The sequence below is a fragment of the Equus quagga genome, chromosome 5, assembly GCF_021613505.1.
Source record: "Equus quagga isolate Etosha38 chromosome 5, UCLA_HA_Equagga_1.0, whole genome shotgun sequence".
Taxonomy (NCBI): Eukaryota; Metazoa; Chordata; class Mammalia; order Perissodactyla; family Equidae; genus Equus; species Equus quagga.
In genome coordinates this window covers 130,355,505-130,364,757 of record NC_060271.1, presented here as the reverse complement: position 1 = coordinate 130,364,757, position 9,253 = coordinate 130,355,505, and the positions used below count along the sequence as shown (strand labels likewise).

The window sequence follows — 9,253 nt, the reverse complement described above, 5'->3', positions numbered from 1 at the left end:
CTCGCCCCTTTTCCTCCTTTTTTTTCGCTTCCTCCTGTCTGCTCTGCTTCGCATTTCTCCTTTTTGAGCCTCCTTCCTAGCCCGCTTCCTCCTCCCCCTTTGTGAGTTCTCAGAGGGTAAATGGCCGGGCGCGCGGTCACCGCCTCGCTTGACCCGGTGAGCTCCTGCAGGGGGCGGGAGCGCGCGCTGGGGTGTCGGGGCGGCCCGCGGCCCGTAGTCCCCTGCCCTTGCCCCGGCGGACGACCCCGCGGACCCAAAGGCCGGCCCGCCCACCCCCACCGCCCTGTCCCGCGGCCGCCGCGCCCGGGGAGGGGAGGGGGGAGGGGTTGGGTCGGCCCGCGCCCCCCCGCCGGCCCCCGCTGACTCAGCGCGCAGCTATGCGGGCCTTGCATCACCCGCGCCAAAATAATAGCGACCGCCAGTCGCCCTCGCCTGCAGGGCCCGGCGCTTGCGAGGGGCCTGCCTGGGCCACGAAGATGTTAGTGGAAAGGCCTGGAGGGTGTGTAGTGGGAGTCGGAACCCTGGAAGAGGACGGGCGGTTGGAATCCTGGTCCTGGGGCAGCAGGGCCTGGAAGAGGTGCCTCCGCCCGCGGGGCAGAAGTCCTGGAGTCCCGGAAACCTGTCTGCGCCTCCCTAACACTCGTCTCCCTGCCGGGGCTTAAACGCTAGTCGTGAACAGAACAAGGCGGCGATAGAAAAAGGCTTTCCATCCCTAGGCCTTCGTGAGGTCCTTGCCTTTTGGGGGGCGGTTATGGGGGCCGCTCCTCCACATTCCTGCCCTCTCGTGGCCGGTGCCATTGGTCGGATCCACCCAGGGCACAATCTAAAAAATGTGTGCCAAGAGCTGTAAAACTGTTCATTGAGCCCCCTTTGACCCGGTAAACCCATTTAAGGAAGTACATTTCTAAGGAAATGATCCAAAGGGAGAAGGGGGGAGAACTTGCATAAAGATGTTTATAGCAGGGCTATTCACCATGTTCATAATAACCGAAACCTGGGAATGGACCCAATTGTCCAACAATTGGGGAATAATCCAAACAAGTTCTGTCACATTACCAGAAAGAATCCTGGCAGGTATGCAGGATTCCTGTCAAGCACATGAAATTTTGGCAAGTACAGGAGAAGAATATTGGAAATAAGGTTAAATGAACAACAAATACAAAATAGTTTGTGCTCACTGTTTAAAGCTATGTAAAAGGAACAGCTGTAAGAACGGGAGGAGAATACAGTTGTTTTTAAGTCGGTTTGTTTTCTTTCTCTAAAGATGCTTAAGAGAATATTAAAATTTTTAAAAATTGAAAAACTGTCCTAAGATAGGTAGGCCACTCCAAAAAAGCTACAATCTAATATCCATTAAGTAGTGAGAATCTTAAGAACCATTCTCACTGGCGTGTCAGAGATAAGCCCACATACAGGCAACTTAGTTCTAAAGCCCTAACCTTGTCGAAGTAGCATTTTACTCGGTAGGTGTTCCAGGAGCCTCATCTTTCCTTTTGTGTTAAAGCCACCCTCGCTGGCGCTTAGACGGGAAGAGGCCCTGGATGACCTCATACAGGCTTTTTCTCTCCGATAATAACACTAACTTCTGGTCAAAAGCTAAGTCCTTTGAGTCTGTATGTGGAGTGACTCATTCATACCTCTACAGACCACACCAAGAAGACAGAGTGAGTTGGACTCACCTCCTGCTTATGCATTGGAGCAGTATAATGAGACAATCCATGAGGACGGATCCTTTTTCCTGATGACAATATAATATGCAAAGCAAAAGGAACACCATGTGATTCTCAGGTTCCAAATTGATTCTTCAGTGACTAGCTGTGTATTTTTATGGAGCTTGATGAGCTGACAGGAAGCCACGGTCCCAAAGACTAGACATGGAAACCTTATTTAAAAAGAAAATAGTGATCAACAAAATACAGATAATGTGCACATTTTGCATGTGGTCATTTACCTAGGCTAGAAAAAACCTAGAGTGGAGGATTTCTGTCTACGCCCTACACCGTCGTCTATATAGAAGAAAAAACGACTAAGCTCTTGATGTGAGTTTTTTTGTTTTTTGGTCAGTAAAGCAATTCTTGTTTTACCAAAGTGAAAGTTCAAACAAATCAGAAATCTATAGAACATACCTTGAAAAATTGCTCCCCCAAATCTCCCCACACACGCGTTCTCATATCTTTCAAGGCCTTTATCCATTCTCATACATCCGTATTTGTATGTACACATATGTATCTTTTTCCCATGTGTATGGTATTATAACATATCATAGTGTTTTGCAATTTGGTTTTTTTCCTTGATTAGTAATATGTCTTAGAGATGTCTCCATGTCTGTACACAGAGATCTACTTCATTCTTTTTAACTACCATACTGTATTCCATAGTATGGATGTACCATAGTTTTATTTACTCTCTATTAGAGAGCATAGTGGTTAAGAACATACTCTGGAGATAAATTGCCTGGGCTGAAATCCTGCCACGACCACACAGTAGCTGCAGGTGTCTCAGTTTCCTTATAATATTTGTTATAAAGTGTTTAGAAGAGTGCTGGCCCTCAAAAAATGTTCGATATTATTTGTATTTTCTTACTGTCACAAACATTGTTGCGGTTGACAGCCTTATATTTTTGCCTTCTTGGGAACATATTTAAATAGTATAGATTCGTAGAAGTGAAGTTTTGTATCAAAGAGTAGGCATACGTTAAAGTTACAGATACTGCCAAACTGTCCTTTAAAAAGATTACACCAGTTTATCTTCTCACCATCAGTAGAAGAAACTGCCAATCCCCCTTTACTTTGCCAATCTTAAATACTATGTCTTTTTAATTTTTGCCAATTCGATGGGCAAATAAAATACTATCTTGTTTTGATTTGTATTCGCTTAATTGCTACTGAAGATGAGTATTTCTTGTTTCTGTTTCTTCTGAAATTACCTGTTTATGTCTTTTGTCCATTGGATTTGCCTTTTTCTTACCAATTTATAGGAGCTCTTTATGTGTTACGGATATTCCTCCTTGTTATGACATAACGTTATGATGTCTTATAGTTTACGATTATTTTCTTCCATCTATAGCTTGTCGTTCAGTTTATTTTTGGTGTCTTTTGTCTCACAAAGTTATTACCTTTTGTGAAGTCAGATCTACCAATGTTTTCCTTTATGGCTTCTGGATTTTGTGTATGGATTGAGAAAGATTTTAAACCCAGTTTTTAGGGCATACGGAGGACTGAAATTGCAATGTGCTATAAGGAAATGGCAGTTTCCTAAAAACGTCAAGCTCATCTCCTCCCAAATGAGCCGCAGGAAGAGACTCTCCCTGTGCTTGCTCTTCCCAGAGGCACTCCCGCTGCTCTGTGACTGTCCCAGGTTGTCTGCCTCCTTTTTAACAGTGAGCATGGTGGGGACGGGATGAAAACTTTGTCCACTACTAAGGAAGAGTAATGGACAGTAAACACAGAGAACACAGGACTTTGAAACAGGCTGGCCTATCAGCGTGTAAGGCTTTGGTTCTGTAACTAGCTTGATCTGCGGGACTTAGGAGCTCCACCCCACTTCGTGTGAATTTTGTCCGTTTCTTTTCTCTGTCTCCTCATTCCCAGCCCATTTCTAAGTGGTTGGTATCAACTTAACATCCAGTACCCAGCACTACCTACCTAGCTGTCCTGACACTTCATAGTCCAAACTGAGGGAAGAGGGCTCCCTCTGTGGTCTACCTGAGACCTACCTGCTCTGTTCTAGTTTTTAACCTGAAGGATCTACCTCTTCCCCAGGAATTAATCCACCCATCAGATACAACCTTACCCTCTCCACCCACAATTAGGGCTGTAAAAGGACCATTTTTTGTCTTTCCATGTGGCACTTGCAATTACTTGTTTAATGATAATAATTACTATTATGTATAGGGCTCACTATGTGCTAGGCAATGTGCTTTTTAGAAATTATCTCACTTTTCAAAACAGCCTTTTACTAATGGTAATATTACTATGTCTATTTTCCAGATGATGTAATAGGTACTTAATAGGTACTCAGATATATGATAATGGAATGAATAAATGAATGAATGAATGGATGGATGGATGGATGAAAACGATGAACTCTGAATGGTCTGGGCTTCACCAAAACACATAACACCTTTTCCGATCTTGCTTCACATTGCAGAACAACTCAGGCTGGCATTGTAGCAAGATGCTTCTGCCCCACATAAGCCAAGATTTAATAACAGAATGAGAGAATAAACTCTCAATCCAAAGGTGTCATTATTTTTGTAAACTCCACTACTGTAAAGGATACCAGGTTTAATGGTTTATAAAATAGAGTTTCACCCTAAGTTTCATTCACGGTTTTGGTAATAACTCCCAGCGTGAATGAGAAAATTGCTGTACCCCTCTGTGAGTCAGTTTCCACGTACACAAAACAGAAATAATGAAGCTTGGTTGTCATTAAGGCTCCTTAAGATCTCCAGATGAAAGATACCGGATGCGTCCAAGACAATTATTCACCAGTATACTATGAAAAATTCTCAGAGGAGAAGGAGTTGGTCACAGCTCAACAGTGTACTTGGAAGTAAGTGGTAAGTCACTCCAAAAATTTATACATTCATGTTTAAGAAGAGTGGTTCCAAGAAATGTCTGAGATCCTGGAAAGCTCAGCTTTGATTCTGGTCCTGCCAGTTTAGCAGGAGAATTTGATGTCGTATCTGGCAATCTGGTTTTCCCCATTAGCGAGGTAGAACTGGCCCCGAATGCTTTATGTGATTTCCTTGCTCAAAACCTTCATCGCATCCTCTCTGATTATGCATGAAATTCTCAGCTGGGAATCCAGGGCTTGCTGGTGTCACAGCCTCCCTTTGCATACTTTTCTTTCACGGCTCCTCTTTACTTTTTCTCAGACTGAACATATTCAACTCTTATTTTTCACTCTTTGGTGAAGCCAGTTTCCACCCATGAGGAATGCCATCCTTCCTTCCCTTTTCCACCCACCACGCTTCTAACCATCCTCCACTAAGGCCTTCTGTTCCTTGAATGAAGGGCTTGACTCTTCCTGAGTTCTGGATCCCTTGTAGCTTTTAACAAAATATTTTGCAGAGTGCTTGCCTCACATACATGACAAGAGCAATATCTTTATTTTTCCTTTGGTGTTTTTTTTTTTAAGATTTTATTTTTCCTTTTTCTCTCCAAAGCCCCTCAGTACATAGTTGTATATATACATATTTTTTTTCATTTGCGGGTCCTTCCAGTTGTGGCATGTGGGATGCTGCCTCAGCATGGCCTGATGAGCAGTGCCATGTCCGCGCCCAGGATCCAAACCGGCAAAACCCTGGGCTGCCAAAGCGGAGCGCTTGAACTTCACCACTCGGCCATGGGACTGGCCCCCCTCCTTTGGTGCTTTTAACATCCAAAAAAATGGGTCTGTTATGTGTCCAGAGTAGATTAGTGACTTACCATCATTTACCATTCACCATGTGAAGAGTAATTTCCTACTGTTCCACTTTCCAAACACTTTGGTCCAGCAAACTAGAAACTATAGGATGCATTGTTCACAGAGGAAAACATGCCATCCCCGCCTCTGAGCTCTGTTGGTACCATTCCACCTCCCCTCTCCTCTCCCTCCCAGTCCTCCCCATCCCACCCATCCTAGAAGGTAGTCTCCTTCCAATCCAGTTTCCTATGTCCTGCTTTCTTTCCAAATTCAACTTGAACATTGTACTGGTTCTCTGGTAGATACGAAAAGGAACTGAGTTTGCGAAAGGATACGGAAGATACGAAAAGATACGAAAAGGAACTACACAGAGTTTGCAATCAAGAACTGATGATTGAATAAGTACTCAGTGTTTGTTTACTGATCAAATAATCGAATGAATATATACATGAAAAAACACAAAGAATTGTAATTCAAGAAAGGTAAGTACCCAAAGAAATTCACAGATAATATGCTAAGAGAACTCAAAGGATCCTGGAGCAAAAGATATCTTCTAGTCCAGCAAGGGGATCAGGAGAAGGAAGCGGCATGTGACCTGGGTCCTTAGAATTCAGTAGGGTTTGGAGACAGAAAGAGAGAACAGTCCTCCAAGCCAAACAAGGACAGATTGGGAAAGTATGAGATAAATAAAAGGGAAGTAGTAGCTAGAGAGCAGGTGCATGAGTGGTTAGGAAGAGAGTGGAGGAGGTACGTTGAAGCCAGATCAGGGAAGATTTAGAGTGGGTACTAACATGCTGTGTGATGCCACATAAGCCACTGCTGTCCGCCAGGACTCACTGGAATTGAAGATAGAACAGAGGGCACCCTCTGATCCTGTCGCCCTGTGTGGTAAGCACTAGGGGACCTGTCAGCAATTACGGGCATGATGGGGATGGGACATGGGACTCAGCAGCAGTATGATGAAGCAGAGTAGAAGGAGGCCAGTTTGGGAGACGTTTTCATAATCCACAAGCCACCATTTGTAATTAGGTGGTTTATGATCATAAGTAATTAAAAACTTACAAAGCATACAAAGAAGAAAACTGCAGTTGGAGTGGTTGGTCATTAGAATAAAAGGATAACAGTTAGTTTCCATAAGAGCTTACCTTATTGTGAAATGAAGAACCACTTTAAACTTCCTGGCCTCTAGAGTGGCACTTTGATTGCTAAGGCTGCCCTTGTAATATTCCATTTGCTGCTTTGGCCTCTAAATAAAGTTGGGGCCTTCATGAAGTGAACACAGAGGGGGCGGGCCCAGGAAGTCAGAGCTGCGGCTCGGGCACACAGGCTGGTCAAGGCCCTCATCTTTGGATGGTCAGTGAGCAGTGGGGATGAGGGCACTTGCAGTAGAGTCACGGAAACCTCATTCCAGGCCTTGCTCTGTCCCTCTTTCTAGCTGTGTGGCCTCAGGCAAATTAACTCGCGTCTCTGAGCTTCAGTTTCTCTCCTAGGGTTTTTGTGAGGAACGAGTAGAATGAGAACGCTCAGACAGCGTTTGGTGTATTGAACGGGTGGTTCAAAAAGGCTGCTTCCCTCTCACCTGTCAGAAGCTGACAGGATTCCAGGCGCTGTTTCTTTCATTTATTCATTTATTCATTCAACAAAGATATTTATGTGCTGGTAACATGGTAGTAAACAGCAGAGAAATAATCCCTGTGGGCCCTTGCTAGGCTTGTGGTCTAATGGTGGGGACAGATACGACACAAATAATCACACAGATAAATAAGTAATTACAAATGTGGTAAGTGCCACAAAGGAAAATTAATCCAGATGGGGATGAAGGAAAGTGATGAGAAAGTAATAATTCTGATGAAATCTAAAAGGACAAACAAGAGCTGGGAGAAACTGGGGGCCGAAGAGAAGAGGGGGCCCCAGGCCAAGGTCAAGGAGAAAAACCTTCCCCCCGCCCCCTCCACAAATAAGGGCATTTCATAACAGAAGGCTCATAGTTAAGCCACCTGCACTGTGCTTTGTTAAGAATGACACCAGACCGGGAAAGTTAACAGGTCCACAATTGATGGAGAGGAAACACTTGTTTTTCCAGAGCACTGCAATTTAGCCTAATCAGGTTTCAAGAGTTATTCTCCCTGGCCACAACACTTCATATTTGCAGGGTTCTTTGTGGCCATTTTTGTAAGTATTTGTAAGTAGGAATTCTTGAAAGCAGGTGAATGTAAAAGCACCTGGTCAGACAGATCCTTATTCTGATCACCAGTGGAGAGAGGGCCCATTTTCTCCTTTACCCGAAGCAGCAGATCTCAATGGGGGAAACAGAAGTTGGACACACACACCTGGGTTCAGGCTTCAGCACCACCATTTATGGGCTATGTGACCCTCGGCAAGTCACTTAACCCTGCTAACTCCACTTCCTCATCTGCAAAATCTACTCCACATAGGTGATTCCAGTGTTAAAACAAGAAAGACATGTGAGGGGGCTATGTAAACATGACTCGTGGCACACATCTAGTCTTTTCTCTTATATCCTGCTGTGTCCCCAGCTTGCATTCGGGCATAGAAGAGGAGAGAAAGGGAGATGTCAAGGATGATCTCAAGGTTTCGCTAGGCTTCAATAATGAAGTAACAAAGATCGACTATTGCATCTAAATGCTGTAAATTTATTTTAAGGTAGATAAAAAAGGATGAGTTAAAAAAAAAAAAGCAAGTGGTAGGATGGTCCTTTGTGATTCTTTTTCACTTTTCCAGAAAAAAAGAGGAAGGAAATATATTGTGACAAACACCAGAAGCTGAATGCCAGTGACCAGTCTTCACATCTTTCCATTTCTTGTTGAGATTCTCACTGACAGTGTTTAAACAGGGCTGGGCTGTTTACACACAATCGTTGTTCGCAGTGGCCCAGCAGAACCTGTAAGGGACATATATCACACATCACCCCAATGCAGAGGAGGTGTGAGCCACAAGTCTGAAGGACAAGGGCAAACTCTGCTTTCATCTGCTCCACCGCAACCCTCAAAGAAGTGCTGAGACTTCACAGCCAGAGTCGAGAGCTGAGAGCTAGGAGGAGCTCAGCAGAGTGGAGATGCTCTGGAAGCTGGACACCAGCATCGTAACTTTCTGTTGTCGGAAGTGGTGCGAATTCCCAGAGCATCGGAGGTATCAGCCCTCAAAAATAATCTACACTCTCATTCCAAGACAACATGAAATTGACTTAGGGATGAGTACAGCAACGCTCCCTCCCAATGCCTCAAAGAATAAGAGCCTGCTCTAAAGGCTTACTCTCTGGTAGCATCCTTTAGTGCAATTCACAGTGGTCCTTAGTGGAACTCTTTATTCATCAAAAAAAAAAACAGGTTGAATGCCTACCATGCATCACAGTCTGGGAAACTCGGAGATAGGGAGGAAAGGTCATTGACTTCATGATTTGGGGAGGAAAATGAGATGTATACGCAAGACCTGGCAAGGAGTAAGTGCTCAGCTTATTTAATGCCTGAAAGAAGGGTTGAATGAATGAATGAACGTAAGGTCATAAATGCAAGCAAGCCCCACGGTACAGAAAAAAGCCCAGAATTTGGAGTGTAAAGGTAAAGTTGACATCCCAGCTAGCCCACTTTCCAGCTGGGTATTAGGCTGGATACTTCTGCTTGTTCCAAATTCATTGTCCACCCTGCTTTGTGCCCCAAGGGCTGACCTCCATGGACTGCCTCCCCTGGGCTCCCTTGCTGCCTGTTTTCTGGCTGGGCTCCCTTGCCATCTGTCTTCTGGCTGGGCTCAGCCAAAGGGAGTCCCTGGAAAGAGATTGGGAGAGAGCAGTGTTTCTTCCCCTCTGCCCTGGCTTGTCTTCTAGCAG

General features: G+C 44.6%; 1 long non-coding RNA gene across 5 annotated transcripts in view; it reads left to right on the top strand.

Annotated features, from left to right (window-relative positions):
- LOC124239044 (uncharacterized) overlaps window positions 1–8,619 on the top strand; it is a 15,678-nt gene extending 7,059 nt beyond the window's left edge. For 2 of the 5 annotated variants that reach the window (XR_006888500.1, XR_006888498.1), the window contains exons 2-4: window positions 4,436–4,561; window positions 5,712–5,891; window positions 8,152–8,619. This is a non-coding gene — a long non-coding RNA (uncharacterized LOC124239044). Of the gene's footprint in view, window positions 1–6; window positions 157–332; window positions 2,040–4,435; window positions 4,562–5,711; window positions 5,892–8,151 lie in introns of those variants that run through there. The other 3 variants (XR_006888501.1, XR_006888497.1, XR_006888499.1) reach the window with 3 other exon arrangements.
- Window positions 8,620–9,253: the final 634 nt, after the last annotated feature.